The sequence below is a fragment of the Misgurnus anguillicaudatus genome, chromosome 23, assembly GCF_027580225.2.
Source record: "Misgurnus anguillicaudatus chromosome 23, ASM2758022v2, whole genome shotgun sequence".
Lineage (NCBI taxonomy): Eukaryota > Metazoa > Chordata > Actinopteri > Cypriniformes > Cobitidae > Misgurnus > Misgurnus anguillicaudatus.
The window spans coordinates 23,431,346-23,437,369 of record NC_073359.2 but is presented as its reverse complement, the minus strand read 5'-3'; positions in this window follow the sequence as shown (position 1 = coordinate 23,437,369).

Sequence of the window (6,024 nt, the reverse complement as noted above, 5' to 3'; positions counted from 1 at the left end):
CTTTTTGACCCAACACTGGGTTGAAAATAACCCAGCATTTTTATTTCATAGTATGTCTGAAATGTATTTAGCAATACATTTAAAATGTTTTTGTCAATATAAATTGGTATATGTCAATTATTTTTAATCATTTAAAATAAGTTTTTAATCATTTATACAATTTAAAGGTGCAGTGTGTAATTTTAAGAAGGATCTCTTGACAGAAATGCAAAATAATAAACTATATTATCAGGAGTGTATAAAGACCTTTCATAATGAACCGTTATGTGTTTATTACCTTAGAATGAGACGATTTTATTTACATACACCTGGGGTCCCTTACATGGAAGTCGCCATTTTGGGCCGGCATATTTCTACAAAAGCCCTTAATGGACAAACTTGTTTTACTAAGTTGTTCCCAACGATGACATGTTTGTCCGGTGTTGGCTACAGTAGCTTTTCTATGTGTTTCAAAAGCGAGGGGTAAGCAGTGGACTGAGCCATTGGTTGCAATACACCACCTCACCACTAGATGCCGCTAAAATTTACACACTGCACCTTTAGGTGTATAGTTGATTTTCCAAATAACGTTTGAAATTATTTTGAAACCATAAGAGTAGCTGCTTCCCTAAGATGAATTGCTCTGTCGTTTTGCTCGCTTTGGATAAAGGCATCTGCCAAATGTCTAAATGTAAATGTCGTGTAATTTATCCTGGAGCTTGTTAGTTTTAATTCAGGGCTCTTTTCAATGTTTTGAAAAGCTTATGAGCCAAGGCCAAAAACGCAGAAGGGAGCAGCAGTCACTTCTGCAGGTTAAAAAAATTCTGTGAGGTTTAAATAATTTCATTTACGTTTAATTTGAGAAATGCACAACAAGGTCGGGTCATGGGGCTGGTGTATTAGTATTTCATTCAGTTCCCTGGATTTATTTAAGATATAAATGAGCTCTCTTGCGTCTGCAGTTTGTCACTTAAATATCAGATTAAATATGTATTACATGCAGATGGGTGCAGGCTAATGTGACATGCCTTGATTTGTTACCAATGATGGCGGGGAAGTGCAGTGATGCTGTGTGGCTGTCTATTAGGGGTGTGTGTGTGTGTGTGTGTGTGTGTGTGCGCGCGCGCGTGCGCGTGCGTGCGTGCGTGTGTCTTGTGTGAACACCAGATGATCATACTGAGAATCAGAATGCCAAAATACAGGTCTTTAATAACATGAAAAAATTATTCTGACCATTTTAAATAGGCACCCATGTCTGTATTTTTCAGTGACTATTTTTTAGTAGTTCAAAGTCACTGGATTGTTATTCATGAACACTCAAAAAAAATATTGGGTTTATTCCATCATTGACTACTATTGGCACCTATTTTATTGCTAAAACAACATTGTGTATTTGGTATAATATAATGTGTTCACATGGTTTATGGTTCAAAAAACACATTTTGCACTTACCGTACATTTTTTTGTAGCTCCAGATATCCTGCCTTTCTCAAACGCATTGATTTTGTACAAACCTATCGATCTGAAAAGCCTGTGTTCCTGATTGGCCAGCTAATCTGTATGTTGTAATTGGCCTGAATACCTCTGACATCAGCCGGAAATGTGACGCTCCTTACCATGTTTGAAAGATTCGGTCACAATGCAATGCTAACAGGAGTTAACTTACAGGCTGTGAGTTATGCTGCGTTTACACCAGCCGCGGTATAGGCGTGAAGCACGAGTGATTACAATAAGTCAATGTAAAGACGGGTTGACACGCGTCTGGAGATCTCGCGACGTGAATGAGGCATTTCGTGCGGCGCGGTAGACGCGATTCCACCTCATTCGCGCATCTAGTTTGCACGAATGCCACAAATTGAGCGTGTGGCGCGGTACGCGCAAATAATGCTTTTTGTGCATTTTGTGTTTGACGCGAATTTGCGGCTGACGCCCAAGTTGAAAAATTTGAACTTTGGCGGATTTTTGCGCCTCGTTAACCAATCACGGGCCTGCTTGCTGCTGTGGCGGCAGCCCCGCCCGGAGTCACTCATTCAACATGAAGGAACGCTTGATATTGTCCGTAAGCAGTCACCCAGAGCTATACGACACAAGTTCTTATTTCTATAAAGACAGGAATAAAAAGGACCTCGCTTGGAATGGGCAACCTGGTAAGTTGTAAATACACATTTCACTTTTGAGTCACGTGAAGTTTATCAACCCGCAGTATTTCCGCCGTTTTTTAAACCATTATCCCACTATAGTAAGGTGACCAAATACAAACCGGTAACTCTCTCGATGAATGCACGATCAACATCAGACATCTTGCAAACAGACAACCGCATAGCACTTGCCCCTCCCACAAAAAGCGTATTTTGCCTCTGACGTGTGTCAAATGTTTGCTTTTCCACACGTCTACTTCGCTCTAGACGTGCGAATGCATTCAAACTGTTCAAGCGACAAACTAGGCGCGGTAGACGCGATTTTGATGCCTCAAACGCGGTTGGTGTAAACGCAGCATCAAAGCGAGAGGAATTATGATAATGTCGGTCTTTACTACATCACCAATCCCAGGAAGTAAACTGTTGTCACACTCCGCGTGTTTGTTGTAGTCCAAGAAAAGAGATTTACATTGGAAACGATAACTTGCGTCATCATTTTCTATGGGGTTTGTACGTTTAACATGTACTAATACACACTTACACACCGAAGGAAATGTAAAATCGGGAATTGGACCATAGTTGCTCTTAAATGTTGTTAGGTCGGTAGTTTCTAGTCAGTTGTTTTGATGAGTTGATAATTTTCTTACAAATACCATCATTTTGAGCTTTTGGTACGATCTTTGGACGTTTCCAATCTGGCAACACTGACCAGGATCTAGATCACTAACTGGCTTACCTTCCTGATGAAAAACATAAAATATACATGACTGCACACTATATTTCTGTATCTTAATAAAGAGAGTGAAAAATATTTGGGGTCACCAATTAATGTCAAATTAAAGGCCTGTGTGTTAAAGCAAATCCAGTTGAGAATAGTAAAACACGCCTGCCAAAGATTAATGTTGCACTTTAAAAAGAAAGCAAATTAATGCTGACATCTCCTTTTAGCTTTGACAGCTTTTTGGCTGGTGTATAACAATTTGGCATCCGCAATTATAATATCAGTTGAAGCAAACTCTTGTTCGCTATCGAATTAGAGATGGGTGCCAAAGCACGAAACAAATTAATTATGAGGTTTATTAAGAAGCAGAGAGAAAATTAACAAGATGATTTGTAAGGCACGCGGCTGAATTCAGCATAGTGTGAAACATTGACAATCAATACAAATCGAAATGCATGAAAATACACAATGTCCAATCATCCACAACTCACATAAACAACTATTACACTAAGTTGACATGTCAACGATTGCCTTTAAAAGGGATAGTTCAACCAAAAATGTAAATACTGTCATATATTCACCATCATGTATGAATTTCTTTGTTCTGCTGAAAATAAAATAAGGTATTTTGTAACCAATCAGTTTTGAAGCACCATTGACTTCCATAGTATTATTTTCTGCTACTACTGTATGAAAGTCAATGGTGCTTCTGTTTCTATCTGAACTGTCATTTTAATACATTTGCATTAAAATCAGTTGTACTGTCATCCAATAAAATATTTGAGTGTTAGGAACGCAGATGTCTTTACAAAATAGCATTGCACCGAGCCATTATCAATTTAATACGGTCCTGTGTTGAGTCACGTACTAAACGCCTTTTTAGGTTTCGACATTCAATCTATTTTAAAGGCAGAATAATGAGAGCGAGTGCTGCGAGGTGAAGCCGGCGTCTCTGGTGTGCGCTTGGATCTGTTGTGAAAAACATGAGTTTACTGCTTGGCTGAGCTTTTCGGATAACAGGTGGAGTGCGATGCACCTGAATGAGTGCGGAAAGTGGAAGAGGGAAAGTCTCGGGAGACAAGTGGAGTTTCTTGTCTAGTTTAAATCTTAAATTAGTCTGATGTTACTTATTGAGTAATACATGAGACAACTGTTGACATATAGGAACAGTACACAGAAAGCAATGGCCGTCATTTCATCATTTAGCTTAAAGGTGCAGTGTGTAATTTTTAGAAGGATCTCTTGACAGAAATGCAAAATGATATACGAAACTATATTATCAGTGGTGTATAAAGACCTTACATAATGAACCGTTATGTGTTTATTACCTTAGAACGAGACCTTTTTATCTACAGACACCGAGGGTCCCCTTACATGGAAGTCGCCATTTTGTGCCGCCATTTTTCTACAGAAACCCTTAACGGACAAGTCGTCTCTGACGATGACATGTTTGTTCGGTGGCGGCTACCGTAGCTTCTCTATGCATTTCAAAAGCGAAGGGTGAGCAGTGGACTAAGCCGTTGGTTGCAATTCGCAACCTCACCACTAGATGCCGCTAAAATGTACACACTACACCTTTAAAGGATTAGTCCATTTTCTTAAAAAAAAAATCCAGATAATTTACTCACCACCATGTCATTCAAACTGTTGATGTCTTTCTTTGTTCAGTCGAGAAGAAATTATGTTTTTTGAAGAAAACGTTCCAGGATTTTTCTCATTTTCATGGACTTCAATGGACCCCAACACCCAACAGTTCCAATGCAGTTCAAAATGCCAGTCTCAAAGGACTCCAAACGATCCCAAACGAGGCATAAGGGTCCCATCTAGTGAAACGATTGTCATTTTTGGCAAGAAAAAAAAATTCACTTCCAAACCACAACTTCTCCTCTTCCTCCAGCCGTGTGACGCGCCAGCGCAACTTCACGTAATTGCGTAATGCCGTGGAAAGGTCACGTGTTACATATATGAAATGCACATTTGCAGACCATTTTAAACAATAAACTGACACAAAGACATTAATTTGTATCATTCGACATACATGAACGTCAGAACGGTCCTCTTTCTCCACACTTGTGAACACTGGGGCGTTTCAATATGTCATCCGTGACCTCTTGACGTGATGACGTATTATGTGAGGTTGCACTGCCGCATCACAGGACCAGAGGAAGATGAGAAGTTGAGGTTTAAAAGTGCATATTTTTATTTTTATTGCCAAAAATGACAATCGTTCTGCTAGATAAGACCCTTATACCTTGTTTGAGATCGTTTAGAGTCCTTTGAAACTGCAATTTTAAACTGCATTAAAACTGTTAAGTGTTGGGGTCCATAAAGTCCACTAAAATGAAAAAAATCCTGGAATGTTCTCCCCAAAAAACATAACTTCCTCTCGACTGAACAAAGAAAGACAGCAACATCCCGGATGACATGATGGTGAGTAAATTATCTGTATTTTTTTAAAGAAAATTGACTAATCCTTTAACTACAGACCTGATGTAGTTCGGCTATGAGTAACCCACTTGTTCAAGTTTATTTTGGCTAGATGTCGTTTTGCCAAAATAACTTGCGAGATCATATCATATGCCATTATGTAAGCAAAGTCAACAGTGATTACAAGGAGTTTCATTTATTTATTTCTATTTTCTATTAAATTACAGCCCAAAGTTTATCCTGTTTTAGCTTAGACGTCTGGGCTGTGTTTGGATGGCTATTAGATGTCTTTCTTAAGTGTTTAAATGCCTGCTGGGTATGCGACATTTATTGCCGTCTTGAAAAAACAATTACGAAACTACCAAGGTCTAATTTGCGTCTTCTTTTTCTACACCCAAAAACATGGCGTGACAGGGGGCGCAGAGAATCGATCACACAGATGTGATCTATGTACGCTGGTTGTCTTGCGGTTGATCTTACCACACAACAACAACACTTACACCGAACGAGCGTTTCTCACAGAGAGAAACCAATTAGCATCATGTCCCGTTCAACCCTGTTGCTCGGATACGCATCCACTTAGAATTTTAATGCGACCCCTCATCTACCTGTTCCTTTGCGATGAAACAGCCACATATTGCAACGGCATCAGATCACTTGAATTTAAGAGACTGCTTTATGTTTATGAGAGGGGAACGTGTTTTAGGAAGGTGTTGAAATAATTGGTCTGTTTTCGGAAAACTTCAAAGAAATTCCCAG